This window comes from Aythya ferina, assembly GCF_964211825.1.
Source record: "Aythya ferina genome assembly, chromosome: 4".
NCBI classification, from domain to species: Eukaryota; Metazoa; Chordata; class Aves; order Anseriformes; family Anatidae; genus Aythya; species Aythya ferina.
Window position 1 is genome coordinate 41704862 of NC_140300.1, and position 17719 is coordinate 41722580.

Consider the following 17719-nt stretch of genomic DNA (forward strand, 5'->3'; position numbering starts at 1 on the left):
CAATGAATATTGCTTACCAAGAATGATTACATGAAATGAAAACCAAATTACTGCAATTTAAAGCCTAAATACAATTCAAAGTAGTAAATAATCCCATTAGGATTATTATCCCATCTAAAATGACATTCTCTGAAGCACACTAAGACTATTTAAAAATGTATACACTGCAAACCATCAAATCCCTAGGCAACAAAACATCTCTTTGGAGGTCCTTCCTTTCACTAGTATCTCGTAAGACTAGCCAGTTCAAATGCTGCTTCTCTGTCTTTGTATTTACACAGCCCACCTCAGCTGGGGACATGGCAACCCACTCAGGGAGAACAGGGCAGCCTCTTCCTTCAGATACCAGGAGCTGGTAGAAAACTTGGAGTGAATCTTTTGTCAGCAGCTAATGCACAGCACTGGGTGTTCTGACATGAAGGGATAGACGTGCGTGAGATTAATAACTCATCCACAGCAGGGCTTCCTGCAGAAAACGAGTTTTGCAAGCTATTATGTATCCCCAGCCTGCAGATACTGCTTGTTGAAGTGCTAATTTTTGCAGTTTAAGTCTCAGTAGCACCCTGGATACAATAGTAGACATGCAAAGGAGTATCTAAACTTGCATTTTACTCCGAGGAACACCATAACGAGAACCTAGTCGGTAAGTTATAGATGATCTGACTTTGGGTGGTAGCCAGTCGTAGGCTTGTACTTGTCTGATAGGCTAAAAACAGCAGTGAAAATCTAAACTTTTTTCAAATTATTTGCAACAAAATGGCTTTCCGAAACCTCATGGGAAACTTTAAGAATATGTTCATAGGATTTCAAGAAAGATGAGTGTTCTAATTTGTTTTTGCTTCAGGCTTAGGCTGGGCTTGGTGTGGTCTATTGATAGATGCTTCCAACTGGGGTTTCAAGTTTGCATTTTGCTTGCTTAGGACTTTTTGTAATGGCTGTTGTTTTGATGACTGTGGTACACTGCCCAGCACCACACATTTCTCTGATCTAAAAATACATAAACTTACAGCAGCAACATAGTCATACAGCTCATCCCTCAAAAGGCAGTCTGCAAAGCACACCCCGGTAATCTGCAACTGAAAAAACAGCTCTAGCTCTTTCCTTTTTCTCGCTGATTAGCAAAAGAAGATGAAAATGCAAACATTTAACAAGTTTCAAAGCAAGCAGCTCAAGTATTTAAAGCTAAAACTTGTACTGATTTCTGGGACTAGGAGCACAAAGTGAAAGCAGCAAATGCACCACGCTGTGTGTGCATCCCTCTGTACCACGCTTCCACCATCTCGTTACAGAGATTGAGCATTTCCATGTGAGTCCTACCGACTCTTTGCAACCCTTCAACAAGTAGTTTTGCCACAGAGCTGAAAGTTACCTTGTCTCAGGATGGAAGGACAGGTGAGAAGATGCCTGACTTTACTAGCTCATTTCATGGGTCCTTTACCATGCTTGCCTCCTTATCCACTGGAACATAAACCCCAAATGAAGCTCAGAACTATTTTCTGGATTAGCTAAAGTTGTCTCAACTGTATTTGGCTTGCCCTGTCCTGAATTCCCCCCACCCTACACCATTATTCTTCACTGGACTTTTGCCAGGGAATTTAGCTCATAGGGACTAACAACATCCAGCCGTGCACAAGCCACGGGGCCCGGTACTGCGCAACTCCAGTCCAGTCCCACGGCAAGTGCGGAGTCAGGAAGGACGAAGTCTCAGAGCTGCTACAGCTGCACCGACTGGGATCTCCATTCAGGAGGTTTTCTCGTCTCTCTGCAAGAGAGAGAGAAAGAAAACATTGCCATTGAATTCCCTGTGGGATCTGCTATGAATGGGAATTAACAAGGCTTTCTACACTGCAAGAAATATCTCCCGTTCTTGGAAAGCGTGAAGGTTAGACATAGTGGCTGCCTGTTTTGAGGCTGCTTGCCTGACTGCTATTTAGAAGAATGTGTTTTGTAGCCTGGACAAGATAAATGTTCTATGTATGCAGGATAACCACATTACCTATATAGCAAAATAAGAATGTAGGCCTGAAGGCAGTTTTACTCTTGCAAAAAATATTTTTACTGCTTGCTACAGCTACAGCACAGCCATCAGCAGCGGATTCTTTCTTAGTATATAACACAGCCTCTGTGCTTGAAGATCCTTCTATTAATTTTCTGGTTTTAGAGGACAGTAATGTTTTATTTCATCTCCTACAATACATATTTCTAGTCATCTGAAGAACACAAGTTTAACTTTGTTATTACTCAGACCCTCCTGTGCACTTTAATTCACCCTGCATGCTCCTTCACTGGTAGCAGTTACACAAGTCTGTTGCTTCATTTTACCTCTCAATAGGTGCAAATACAGATTGAATACTGCTACCAATCCCATGCACAAAGTTGTTAAATGAATTACTGTTACAACCGCAGTAAATGTTGCCAGTGTTTTTCAAAGCAAATATTTTTGTCCAAGGTCTATGAAGAGACAGTTACAACCAGGCCAAGTTGATGCTTCAGAATCTGGTCTAGCTTTGGTTCCTTTTCTCTACCTACGATCAGACAGATCCATTTCATATTCCAGTGACTTCACATTGCGATCACAAGATTCTCAGTGCTTGCTCTTCTTGCTCCCTTTAGGTTTAAGCACAGTAAAGATTTTTCTTCATTTCCCTTTAAGAAGGTTCTGATAGCTGCAACAAACACCTGGAAGACATCCAACGTTACAGAAAAGAGGAAAATACCTACCTACCCTTTTGGTAAATCACCTGTAAAGACAAATATGCTTGTCTATTTGAGAGCTTTGCTATGCTAACAGTAAACCTCCAAGTTTTATGCTCAACTCTTGAGCTTTGAAATTCCTCCTACCAAGTGTATTTCATCCCTTCCCACATCCTATAGGTCAGAAGTACTGTTTCTGCGTGCACAGGCAACGGACTTGGATCAAATGCTCAGCTTCTTCACCTCTGCTCTGCAAGCAGTTCTGCCCAAGAAAGCATCTGGCACAACAGACATTTCCAACAGCACTTGCCCTAAAGCATGTTCGGTGGCACTTTAACTGAGAAACCTTTGGGGAGCAAGGAAGAGGCTTGTTAAAAACTTACTGACAATTTAAGGGAACTTGTAAATGATCTTATAGAGAGCAGAACATCAGACTTTTGTAGAGTGACTCAAGAAGGGGCATTGTACTGAGTAGTAGAGAACATTCATGTTTACTGGAATGCAGTTTTCACAGCCGTTTCTACACTTCCTCTGGGATTTCCAGCTTCAATAGCTGTCTACATTTTGGACTTCCAAGCTCTGCAGAGTAAAACTCATTTTGTCAGCACTGAAGGTCTGACAACACTGCTGTTATCTCCTAAGACTGACAGATGTTTGTACTTTACCACGTTTTGAAGCTTATGCTACCAACTGCAATTCTTGATTAATGAAGGTGCCTTGGGAAAAAACCTACAGAATAGGAACATGGCATTGTGTCACACCCTTTTTATTTCCAAAGACTGCATCTGTAAAACTTCACACTCCACAGTGCATGTCAAAGTGACACACGGAAGACTGAGCGAGTATTTGAACTGTCATCTCCTGTATGTGGTGTCACATCAGTCTCATGTCAGATCCCAGAACACTTGCCTCCGTACTGACCCATAAGTCTATAGCTGCAGGGGTAGGAGGAAAAGCAAGTCACATGAAAATCTGCAGGACTGGACATTCCAACAGCACATCACAGTGTGCTCATCACTTAGTCTAAGAGCTCAGCAAGTATAGAAATTGCCAACCACTTTCTTCCTAAGCAGACAAACCATTTCAGGCCAGGTCCAACAAACACCAGTTATTACAGATCAAGAAGTGTTACGGTAGGGAAAAGGGTCAGACACTCTTCTACTTCGATTCTGCTTGGCTTAACTGGGAGAAGAAGATTTGTGTCTGAATGACCCCCGCTGATGGGCTTGGACTCCAGCACAGAGTCCCTCAGGCCTCATGGGGCTTTGTGAATGTACCACCTAGCTGCAGACAGGAATGAGGCATTCTCACCTAGGGGAGCTGTGAAGCCTTTGCCAGGTTCTTGGCCCTAAAGTGGTGGTACTGGGCTCCTTTTCACTTCAAATCATCCATTTCTACAAATGCAATAATTTTACTAGAAGCTCAAGGATGTTCTAAAGAAATCTTTTCTTTTGGCTTTGAGCTCACATTGGTTTGTATCAGAAATGGCTTGAAGGTTCTGCCTGAAACTAAGGGGTTCCCTTCCTCCAAAAGGGAGTTACATAATCCAAGATCTTGTCTGTTCCCATGCTATCTTCCTCACCCTCTTCCTCTTGCTTTTGCAAAACATGTGTTCTCCAGCTTATCTCAAGGAGAAAAATCACATTTTTCTCTTAGTTGTACAAGCCAGCAAGTCAGTGCTCTGCATCTTCCCTGACCACCATGTAAGAAGAAAGATCTCTGGCATCCTGTTAGGAACACCCAGAATTATGATGTTCCCAATGGTTCATGCAGTAATATATATAGCAGGGTTTCGTTTGTTACTTTTCTGGCGTACAGTCATTCTGTGTTGGCTGGCTCTGCAGTACTTAGCAATTGTTCCTTGCTTATGTGGAAATATTTCTTGGATTAGAATTCAGTCTCTGTGCAGCTTATTTGTTAAACTATGCAGTAATAGAAATGTTATTTCGCCCTTAATCATTGTTAACAGAAACACAACCATGACCGAACTATCTTGGATATAGATGCGATATTCAATATCATGTATAACAAAAAGCACTGCATTAAAAATTTCTATTGAGTGTCAATGGTTTTAGTTACAACCTATAAAATTACACATAATGAATCCCATAACATTTCACTTACTAGCATTTCTGACTATAGCAAATACTGAATTGGGAACTGCAGAAGGAGTACCACATCGATTCTCATAATAAAAGGGTTCATTGTAGTCATTCTACATAATCCTACATAACTCGCAGTTTCCAAGTTTGCAATCCTTTGATGCTTATTTGGCTACAAAAAGAAAGCCACGTCTCCAAATAATGAAGGAAAAGAAGGTTGTCCTGGACCATTTACTGTCTGAGAATATTTGCTTCTCTCATTGCTCACAGCTAGGTTTATAAAGGACCAGTTTTTAATTTTTTATTTATTTATTTATTTATTTTGCAAGACAAGCCTAACGTACAGGCTTAGTTCTGATTTGTAGCACAACTAGTCACCATAAAGAAGGTATTATCTTTGTGAAGCAAATGCATGCAGTAATTAAAAAGCAGATCACAAACTATTTAATAAAACAGAGAGAGGAAGTGGACAGCTGTTTCAACATAGAAACAATTTCTGTTACGTGTACACTCTTAATTTCAGCCAGAAAGCTTGAATTCACCTGGAAGCTGAGATCTGTTGACTGAAGCCTTCCATTTTTTCTTGCGCTTTTCCATTTGATCTGGAATTCAGCAGTCACCTCAACTGCCATTAATGACTGCACCTGTTTTCCTCCATGACACCATGCCTACCCGTCAAACTGGAGGACTAAGACCCAATAGAGTAAAATAGATTAAAAGAAATTTGCAGCTTAGTTCTCTGTTACAATTTCTCTCTATGGAAATTAAATTTTGCTCCTACTAAGACCTGAGTAGAGTGTCACAGTGCAGAGAAATCAAGAGAAATCCCACAAAACAATATTTGAGCAGTCTTCACTGTATTTTTGTATTTTCAAAGCAAATTTGCGGCAACACAGCAGAATGCATAGGCAGCTAAGCTCAGCATATCAAACACCACTGAAAGGGCACTTGGATCCCCCCCAAAAGAACAGAAGAGACAGGGGAAAAGTAAGAATGTACAATGAATCCTGCTTATGATAGATTTGCATCCATGCAGCTGACTTGAAAACAAGACTGACACACGGACAAAGATAAGACACCTGATTCAAAGGAATTTGGACCTATTTTGGGCCTTGCTTAAGTGAAAGCTGGTTATATTTCCCAATCAGACCCCAGGATTAGGGGTACGTTATACCTGAATTGATAGCCTTGGGAAACATGTAAGCAGACTGTCAGCAGACTTGGGGTTACACCAAGACTAAGAGAATCTGTCCCTTCTGACCTAAGGAAGGGAACAGAGCTTCTGCTAAGCTAAGGGTAATGCGAACTTGGTTAAGAAAATTCACATGGGAGCCTGTTGAGAACATGAGTTTCTTTTGGTAAAAAGACACCTTTACCTAGAACGTGATTTTTTTGGAATCATGGATGAAAAGTATGCTCTCCAAGGACAAAAGCATTGGACTTAAGGGCTCATGAGAAGCCAGAGATCCAGTCTGAGCCTAGCACCAGGGTCTGTATGAGAGAACAGAAGTGTTTCCAAAGGAGCGTATGTGACCATCTGAAGTGCAGTTTTATATACAGGGAACAGAGAGCACTTTGATCTGGGGTAAGATTCATAGAACAGTTTGGGTTGGAAAGGACCTTAAAGCCCACCACCCTGCCATGGGCAGGGACACCTCCCACCAGCCCAGGTTGCCCAAAGCCCCATCCAGCCTGGCCTTGAGCACCTCCAGGGATGGGGCATCCACAGCTTCTCTGGGCAGCCTGTGCCAGGGCCTCACCACCCTGAGTGAAGAATTTCCTCCTAGCCTCTAACCTGCAAGATTATATAGAAGAGAAGCACCCTTGTGCAGAACAACAACTAACCTAGTAGTGCACTCTATTTTGGATCCGGGCTATGCCTTTTTATATCTCTTAGGTATTGTACTTACACATCCCATTTTCTGGACAAACACAGAAACAGTTAAGAAAAGGTAAGGATGGACACCAGCACCATCAATTCCACTTTGGTTTAAGAGAAGGTCTTCCTGCACATGTTCTGTGGGGACTGGATCCTACCTCAAAGTGTTGAGCATACACTAAACACATCTACCAGACTAGTTACAATCAACTAATTACAATCTTGCTGCTTCCCCTTTGAGCTACCTACACTGGAGATTCAAATTTGTACTCTGCTGACCTCATGGAAATTGTTATTTTAGGTCTAAAGCAACAGAAGACTTCTGTTTTAGAACGCGCTCTTGAGGTACCTTGTAGATGCCTATTTAGATTACAGGAGCAAAAAACGTACCCATACCCAGACATCAATGTAACGGCATGAGGCTTTACCAAGCCCTTAGAAGACAGGCAAGCCTGTATAACTAGAACGTGAAGGATCCGCAGCACACTAGGCTCACAGAAGTGGAGTCTATGTTAGCTAAAGTGGTGCCTAATCTCAAGTGATCTGGGGTCAAGCCTAGATCTAAGAGACTCTTTCTGTGGCTGCAAGCAAGCCTTACCTCACACCAAAATCTTTCTAAAGAAGGTGATGGGCTGCAATGCTGTAAAGAAACACGAGTCTGTACAAAGCAGCAGCACTGTGACTTCAGTACTGCGTAGCCTCAGCTGCTGGGGTGGTGTGCGCTGCCATGCAGAGGTGGTTAAGAACAGCTTGGCATAGCTGTGTGTTGTATCAGTTTCCTGCTGGATACAGATCCTTGAGGTCCTACACTAGAATGCCAACCAAAACCAACAGGAGAATGGAAACATGAAAAATAAGCTCTTGACCTCTGCTTTGCAGTTACCAAGCTATAAAGAAAAGGGAATAGTCCTCTGCTTCTAACGGTGATAATTGCTACCGAAAACCCTGTGCATTAACAGTATATAAAGTGCTACCTGGAAAATCTGCTGTGTGTTTTCATTGCTCACTTGATAGCTCTCAAAATATTCTGACTTGGCACAGGGTACAGAAATCACAATCAGACAAATGGTTTCTAAAAAAAAAAAAAGCAGCTTGATTTATGACAGATTCTGTTTAATTCTGTTTATAGAGAATCCTGCTGCTGGGAGAAACTGCTCTTGGCACTGACATGTTAATATAACACTACCAAGGGTGAAAATGAACCATCAAGATCACAGCTATGAGAACGTGTAAGTAGTATTGGTTGCTAGGTTTTTACGTAGATGTGCATATTATTATACCACAACTACTCACAGTGGTGCAAAATATTTGTAGGAACAGTTAACATTCCAGCTGAGAAATTTATCTCAACCTCTTTACATAAATAATACAAGTGTCTTGCTTCTTGCAACTATTTCTTCCTGTTAATTACTGGGACAAAGCATGTTGAATGTAGCATATTTTAAAACCTGGAGAATAAAACAGACCATAACACTTGTATTGCTTACTAAGAAGAAACAGTTTGCTTTTTAAAGTGTTTTAAGGTATAAGGTGATTATGGATTTCACAGTTTATGTGGGTATTGGACTGCAACTACTCTGGTACACACAAAGGACAGGCACAGTGGAACAAGTTTATCCATCTCTCTAGCCTAGGCTTATTATTTAGTAAGACTATAAAAGAAGAAATGAAGGAAGTGCTTAGCCCTACAGTAGTCAGCACAAATGTTAAGTATTTTTTTTTTCTCTGCATCTTTTTCAGTGGTTTCTAAAATCCCCCAGTACTGTCTACGTTACTTTGTCCTTTGCTGACAGGCTTATGTTACATTATTGCAGCCCCAGTCACTGAAATAGTTGTAAGAAATCAGATCACATCTCAGGATCATACAATACTGCAAGCATTTGCAGGACAACAGGGTGTCTCATGTTAAGTTAAATACAATTATAAGCAAATACTGTCACTATTTTCCTTGGATTTCATGCTTTTATCCTGCTTTCTGTTCTCAGACCATGAGCTCCAGAAGGTAACTTTTTTTTTTTTCCTCTCATTACAAAGCATTAGATGCTTCTATTTTTGCATCCCCAGGTACAAATCTTGACCCTGCAAAAGCGATGCTAGACTTTCATCAGCTGGAAACACATCTTACTGTTTGTTGGTAGAGATACACAGTTGTAAGCACTACAATTTCAAGTGACTTCACATGACTCTATCGATAGAATAAGATATCGAGTATGATCATGATACATGTTAGCAGTTTGGTCTTGGAAGGAAACAGATGAGAAAGGGGAACATTTGGCTGTTTAGGTTCCCTTATATTATGTCTACTATTACCACTAGTAGTTTTTTTTTTTTTTTAAATAGATGCTTTCTCAGCTACTTCTCAGACATTTGATGTTTATCAAAGCAACCTATGTCAGCTGGAACAAAAACCATCTGCTCCTTCTTACTTGCGATCCATGTTATTACAATCCTTCTAGTTCCTTCTAGAGTGCAAAAATGCTCATCCAAATAATCTGCAAATGGAAGCATGCTCATTTATGGCACGTGAGCTATATTACAAATATGTTGAACCAGATGAGAAGAACTATAAGATAGGTGGGACATGCTACATTTCACAAAAATCTTGTGGTACTTGCCATCAAACACAATATCCACACCATTCCTGAAGGAAAGAAAGGTATTTCTTATATTTGAGGTCTAAGCATGTGAGGCACATGCCTGTATGTTTACTGTCACACTAGCGTCACATCCAGCCTTTCCAAAACCCAGTTTGTGGAAATTCTTCTGGGCTAACTAGGACTGATAGTAATTGTAGCAGTCAACACTGCCCCCCAGTGCGGGTTGTTTCAACTCCATTCTGCAATGGCTTCCTTTTTCGGGGTTAATAAATGTATTTGGAATGTACTGTTGAGTATATCATTAGACAAGTAAATTTAACTTTCTTTTAAGAAATTAATTTTAAAAGCCAGCGTTTATCAACCTCTACTCCCCTACACAAAGAACTACTACACAAACATAAAAAAGGAAATGTGTAAATACAGAAATATTGGTTTTAGCACTTACATTTGTCATATATTATATTTCTATATATAAATATATATGTGTATATATATATATAAAGTTCCACAGGTCTAGTGGATCAGACACACAGATGATATGTAATGCAGCGTGGATTCATCTTCTGTAAAAGTTTCTGTATGTTTTATCTATAAGCAAATCTGATGGTACTTACAGAACAGAAGCCTACCAAAGAGCCGGCAGAACATATGTATTTAAGGACATGCCTATCTCTTCAGTGAATGCCATTAACCTGTTTACAAGGAGGACATTCAATTGCATATAAAGACTTAATCGAAAATTCACTGACATCAACAGGAGACTCTTCAGTGGACTTTGGGAGAGATGAAGGACTTGATACTCTCATATACTGAGCACTCCAACTATGATCTTATAGCAAACCATGCTTGACACACAAAGCGTCAAACTGTTCAGAAGCAGTTCTGCTGAAATCAGAAGTCTTCAGAACACAGTTATGAACCTGCAACCAACCATCCCATTCACAGCCTCTAAATCATCCTGCTACACTAGCATCCCTGTGCTGCCAGGCTACAGACCACCACAGGAAAACAAACAAACAAACAAAAAAAACACACAAGCTAGTTAGCATTATCCCAACAGGGCATACAAAAAAAAAAAAAAAAAGCTGAGTTTATCAATAGGCAGAAACATTTAGCGAGAACCCTGGCAGATCTTTAAGTGACAGTAAAGAGAATCAAAGCCAATATCCCAGCAGATTTCTGATAGCCCACATAGCATGAAGAAGAATAAAAAGTGATTGAAGAGATGGAGAGGACACTTCGATTTTCAGATATTCATCACAAGAGGACTCTCTTACAATGAAAAAAAAAAAAGTTACGTATTTTGCATGCAGAAGTTGAAACATTCAGGAGAGAAGAATGGCTACGTGCATTTCCTGACTACTAACACTTTTGTGGAAAAAATGACTACAACAATTTCAAACTTGCAGTTATTTGTCACAATTTAAAAGAATATACTACCAGAATGCACAGCAAAATATCCTGATGTAGCAGTAGTCACTCATACAAGCAGTAGCAGTCTCTCAAATAAGACAGGCGAAGTGCATTGCCAGTATCTATCACCTTTTGCACACATTAGCAACGCTACTTAAAAACTTGTCAGCTAGGCTTAAGAGAGAAAAGGGATAAAAGTTAGTTAACTACCTTGCAAAATGCAGGAGCCTTAGGAATACTTGCTTTTATTATTGAACCTTTTTTCTATTACTCATTTAGAATACACTATTGAATTTTAATCCTGAATTGCATGAAAAAAAATTGCATTCATGCAACACTAAGTTAGCATGCTCAAGTACTTCCATTCAACAAGATCCAGAAAGGTTAATTTAGCCACATAATTTTCATATTTTGTATTAACATATTGAACAATTACTGGAGCATGCATTTAGTAAGGAAAGGAAGGGGTTCCCAAGTAGTTTCTCTGCTCACAATTGAAGGACAGTTTCTACATATTTGGGATTCTTCATCATTTAAGATTGCCCGTATGTGTCTGCAAGATTTTGTTATTTCTACAATTGCAGAGAGTACTGTAGAGAATAATTTCCATAGTCCAAAAATCTATATAGATCTGTGCATGAACACATACCTCAAATATCTTTTCCTCAAATGAAGACACTTCCCACAATCATTAAATGAAATGGTAGTGTGGAGGAAAAGGTTAGCACCAAGAGCACTGTGGTTCAGATACAAGCTATAGGGTATTAATCCAGTATAAAAATTCAATTGGAGCTTGCTAAAAATTCCTCTGATATTAGTAGAGCATCAGTTACAGTACAGATGCTGTAGTACAAGTGTTATAGAAATACAGTGCTTCACTGGTCTAGGTGAAGTAAGTAATATGGTTTTGACCTGCATGTATATAGCTGGAAATTCATAATGAAACTGTGTATGTGGTGAGGGGACAGTGGGACAGAAGGTGCTCCCATTCTCTATGAAAACAGACCATAGAAAAAAAGGCAGAAAAGCACATTAAAGTTAAGAAGTAGGTAGGCCACGATTTCAATTTCAGTTTTCATGAGGAAAAAAAACAAATGGTCACAATAGTTTCACAACATTATAAAACAACTGTTTTGTGAAACCATAGCTATGGGTTGCCACCCAGCTGTGAAGTAGCCATGTCACCAAACATCCTCCTTTCCTGGGCAGTGCAATCCCCTCCATGTCAGTACACACTGTTATCCCGTCCCCTGCTTTGGTTTGCATTGCATCTGATCTTTGAGTAAATAAATGCTGATGGAATTGCTGCTCAGCTTGGCTTCTCCTCACCCCCCTGCTGGCACCAGCAGTTGTTCCCAGTCTTTCTATTGCCAGCAACACGGGAGGTTTCATGCCAGGCAATGGCAACTGCTAGTGTCAAGGGTCAGCTCCACGGCCTCTTGTCTTTGTCAGCAGCTCTCACAGCTGGCTGGCATCAATTTATTCTATTCTTTCAGGAGTTTACAGTCAGCTTGAGACTTCCCTCTTCACCAAGTTTTCTTCCCCCTGCAACCCTAGTAACCTTTACTTGAAATAATTCGTATTGCCAAATTCTGAGGTAGTTTAGCTGCCCCTTCAGGCATCAAATCAGTTTCTGTGTCCTTTCAACAACCTTGCATATGTATATGCAGTTGTCAGCTGCCATCAAGTGGCAGAACACGTTTCAGAGTTTTCTGTTCTGCACTGACACAGCCCCAGTATCGACCCCCGGGGTACAGCACTAATGACTGGCCTCCAGCTGGACTTCACGCTGCTGATCACAACGCTTTGAGCCGGCAGTTCAGACGCTTTTCAAACCACCTCCCAGTCCATATATTTAGCCTGTTCTTCATCAGCTTGTCTACAAGGATGCTATGGGAGACAGTCTCAGCAGCCTTACTGAAGCTGAGGTAAACACCCGCTGCTCTCATCTCCTCCTCCAAGTCAGTGATTGCATTGGAGAAGGCTATCAGGTTGGTGAAAGATGACTTCCCCTTCAGTGCGTGCTGACTGCTCCCAATCACCACCTTGTCCCGCTCATGTTTGGACACTACTTGCAGGATTAGTTGCTCCATCAAGTCCCCAAGGTGAGGGTGACCAATCTGTAGTTTCCCAGATCCTCCTTGCTCTTCTTGATGATAGGAGTGACATTGCTTTCTTCCTCAGGAATCTCCAAGAACCACCAGGACTGCTCAAAGATTATTGAGAACTGATTCCCAGTCTCTCCTCACACTACATCAGCAATATCTCTGTTCTAGATTTATTAGTTGTAGGCTTCTCATTCCTCATTTTAAGGAAATTACAACAGCAGTGTAGAAAGCAATCTACATTTTTAAAATTTCAGGGATTAAACCTTTTCACTGCAGCACCAATTGAATAAACACTAATTTACAGATTATTGGTCCCTAGATGCTAACGACAAGTCACTCAATAACATAAGGCAATCAAACTTATATCACTCCATCTGCTGGAGGCAAAAGCTGCATGTTTACTTGAACACTGGCCATGAAACAGAAACATTTTGCCATTGTTTTGCATGCTCACTAAGAAAAGGACCTGAAGGAAAAAGTGCTGGGTTTGTATTTCATCATTCTCCAGAGGCATTTCTTGACTTGAATTCAGACCAATTCCCCAATCACTATCTTCTAATGCAATCTCATTGCCCCAAGTCATTCCACTGGATAGCTAGAAACCTCCAGAAAAGGAGAAATTCACAAACACTCACGAGTGATGGAAAAGTTACCTCCCATTGGATAATGTTGTAATGGTTTTAGTGAAACTAGTGTCATGGTATTGGATAGCTCTTACACAGAATAGTTCCCTCAGTAAAAAGTAAAATGTGAATTCATAAGTACTTTGACCCTCCATTTTCCCCCCATGAAATTCTAAATCTTCAAGGTGACAAATAATTTTTACCTTCAGATATTCTAAGTAAAGAAAATAATAATAATAATAATAAAAATCTAAGTCCTATTATGGTTTTCCATGGCTCAGGCTACATACAAAAAAGGTGGGAGAATTTCATTCCCTGGAATGAGCCCAGGGGGAGTGAGTTTATAGCAAAAGTAGGAGAAACATTGTACTACAGACCCAGTCAGAGCCCTCAAGTAGACTGTTCTCCCCTTTGAAATATTTTTCTTTCCTCCCACTTTAGTCTATCTTTGCATAATCTCTTTTATTTTTTTCAAGTGAAGCAGCAAGAAATTCTCCCTCTTTTTTTTTTTTTTTTTTTTTTTTTTCTTGAGAAGAACTGTTGGTACTCAGTTTCTGATGGGAAAAAAAAACACAGACTGAGGCACAGTCCTGGCTCACACCTCCTACATTATTCACTCTGATGCAGTAAGAAGCCAATGTGCACTAATTGCTGTGATCTCTCCATTTGGCTTTTAACTTAAATAGCCATCTGCAGAAGAATCTCAGCCGCTTTCAGCAGACAGAAGCACTTGAAAACAGCAGCCCCCTAACATTGTTTAATTTTTACAACTCTGAGGTCACGAAAGAGACCACTAACTGTTTCAATGAAACTCCATAGGATGGGCTTGGCTGGATGATTTGTTTCTGCTTTAGGATTTAATTTGAACAATATGGACTTTTCCCCATTAGCATAAAATAAATCAGCACGTTGCACTAGTTTCCCACGCATCACTTTCAACAGGCTGCCAACATTAGGATCATGTGGACAGATGACAAGCACTCAAACTACTTACATGTATTAGAGTCCACTGGTCACACCAGCTCTTGGTTTTGATCATCTTTCTTTAAGTTGTATATCATTGTTACTTACTTTCCACAGTCACCAGGTTTAACATACATACATGCCCTGTAATTCAGCCACAAAGCATTTTTAGACAGTCATAAATTTAAATCAGGTAGCATGGATTTGAACAATGTAAGACATTTTCCCTTAGCGAGGCAGATATTTCAACACACCACAGCCATACTTCCAGGATTTCAAGGAGATTAAGTATCAGAATTTGTATTTTCCTTCACCAGTTCTTCATATTCATGTCAGCACATAAAATGCTATTTTATTCACAAATGATTTTGTTCCATAAGTCTAAGATAAGTTTGAGATTTATTGAAGTAAAGACCAGTAATTTCAGTTCATCTTCAAAATAATGTGGGATGAAAAAAATAAACCAAGTTAATAATCGTAAAACATTGAGCTCGCTGGAAAAACAAAGATGTTTTTCCAAGAAAATCTTCCAGGGTTCTTCTCCACAACACCCCAACCCACCTTATCGTACCATGTCATATGAGGCATCACAAGCTGACAGGAAAATGCACTACATTTATGCAAAAAACACCAAGTGAGAATGTTCTTGGTGCCCTCACCCCTTACTGGCTGTACCACCCTGTGCCCTTAGCAGTAAGGACACAAACAAGGCTGCACCCAAACTCACCTTGCTTCTCTGTGCTTCCACTGAGGTGGCCTCAGCCCTGCAGCCCGCGTGGCGTGACACAACATGGCTGCTGCCACGCTGGTGGGCCAAGGCTGCCCCCAGACCCACTCACAGCAGCCCCAAGGTGTCCCCTACCCTTCCCTACAGCCACACACCACCTTGAGCTTTCTGTCTTGGCTGTACAGTAACTCAGCCCTCACCGTCAGGAGGATGAGCAGTGTCAAATCTGCCTTGCTCTGTAATGGCGGTCCCTGTAATGGCGGCCCTCCTGTCTCACCCCCCAGGGGCTGCTAAGCTTTCTGCCTGAGCCCCACCCTCCTTCCCTGCCACCTCAGCCAATTCATGGGGTGCCTTTACTCCTTTTCTACCCCAAAACAAGGGAAGCAGTGACTCACCTCATGCCATGGGATGTGGCAGCAAGCTCTTCAAAAGGCCAAGTGGCTGCTCTGTGGCAGGGTGCCAGGTGGTGCGAGCCACACTGATTGCTGAGGGGGCTGGCTCCTCAGGGGAGGCCAGCAGCAGCCTCTTTACCTTTTTTTAAATTGCCACCAGGGATAGCCCACATAAGATAACATGCTTTTTATCTGTGCTAATTAATATGGTGCCATGTAAATTGTTGTACATCTCCACTCCAACAAGTCGTTCAAAAAAGCCTTAAAAATAGTAATACAAAAAGGGTTATTCTGAAGTCTTCTATTGCTCCTATGGCTATTACATTTGTGATCCTGTATCTGATACTGAGAAGCAGGTGGGCAGTGCCACCAGGTGTGCCTCATTAACCAGTACACATTTTCTGGGGACAGAGCCAGAGGTCACAGGTGCTGCAACTGGTGTGTAACTGGTGTGAAGCCCCAGTGACTGGCCTGTGATGGACAGAGGTGACACCCTTGCTGGAGCTGGGTTTTGGGGTGTAGGGCTTGTACAAAAAACTAAAATCTGAAAAAATAAACGCCATTTTTATTTGTTCTGTGAGTTCGCATACTATTTAAAAATGGTTTCTGGATTTTCTTTTTGTGAAGAGGGTATGTCCTCAACTATTGATAACTAAGGCCCAAACTAGGGGGAGATTTACAAAGAGAAAGGAGGGGGAGAAAAAAAAAAAGAAAAAAGATAAAACTAACCAGAAACTGAACTATGGCATGCACAGAGGAAAAGAATGTAATTCCTGGCTGTAGTTACAGCAGACAGTATTAGCAATCTTCTGGGTGTGTCCGTATGGAGATATTTTCTACAAACTGTTTTGCAAACTACAGCAGAGGTCCCAAATATTTACAAAACATTTGGAAAGACAGACTATCACTCAGCTTCCTGCTGCAAATTTATCCTACCCTTATACCCTTATTAAGGGGCTTTACCTATGCCTAGACATATCTATACTTATCTTTTTCAGATCCAGTTATCTCCAGCCCAAATTACCTGCAAGGCTGCTTGTGTACTGTTTGCATATTGTATCTGTAAAATTAGATACCAGTTTTAGTTATGAAAGGAAAATGGGCTTGCTGAAGAAATATGTATCTAAAAACTACAACAAAACAAACTGCAGATGCTTCTCTAAGAAACACAGCAGATTAAATCAGGATTTTTTTTTTCTAAACACTTCATATTTCAATTGGCAGCTATAAGCCAGATTACTAACCCCTGAAAGAACACTCATACAGATGTATCAAAATTTCATGCAGAAACTATTTTGAAAATGAGGGGATTTTTCTTAAGACTTTACATGGATAGACTAAACATTTCTAGATTTTATAAAATATACAAAAATAGATGTTGTCCAACTGCTAAATCACTGAGGTCAAATAGGAAAAAAAATTGCTCCAAAATCACAACTGAATTTTTGTGCATAAAACCACAGTGTGAGCAGCTTTGATTAAACAAAATATTGAACTAAAAATGTAGCTTCAGATTTTGTGTTAACAAGTGATCATTTTTACTGTACCACTGAACAGCATTAATTCAAGCACAGCTGCAACCAGACTCCTTGGATGCAAAGTCCTCCATTTCTGCATTTCCCTAAGATTTCATTGTGCAACAGCTCTAAGCAAGCAATCTTTCAATAAAATCTATTAAAACCATAGCAATAGACATAAAATAAGACACTAAAACTTGTCAACCAAAGAAATTAGCTGCAATTATGTATCACTGTCTTATCTTCACTAAATCTTCTAAAGCAGGCATTCTCTAAAGAATACAGAAGCATGTTTCTGCACGTCTTCACGTATTTTCATTATCCTGAAGTATGATAGAAGAGTTTCCCAGTGATGTTATAATGGTTGGAAACAGCTGAAGAAAGTTAGATATTTTTATCCTGTCAGAAAGAGAAATGATCTGAATTTATAAAAACAAATAAATAAGCAAATAAGAAGTTAAGATGGACCCAAACCAATTCATTTACATTTCACTTCCTGTGCTTTTAAAACCTCTTATTATGTAGTTTATTTATGGCAATTTACACTTTCTTTTTTCTCACCCAAAAGGAAAAAGTTGTTATAAACAAGTAAATGAAGAAATGAAACCTTTTGTAACATTAACAAAATGTGTGTTTCATATAAAAGATGAAATATTTCACTGTCTTCAGAATCGCCTTTTCTCCCTGATGTGGCTGAATCTTTG

General features: G+C 40.3%; 1 protein-coding gene across 1 annotated transcript in view; it reads right to left on the minus strand.

The window, feature by feature from the left end:
• FREM3 (FRAS1 related extracellular matrix 3) overlaps nucleotides 1-15354 on the minus strand; it is a 77818-nt gene extending 62464 nt beyond the window's left edge. The window contains exon 1 of the mRNA XM_084518639.1: nucleotides 15107-15354. The gene's annotated coding sequence lies outside the window, so the exon portion shown is untranslated. The remainder of the gene's footprint in view (nucleotides 1-15106) is intronic.
• Nucleotides 15355-17719: the final 2365 nt, after the last annotated feature.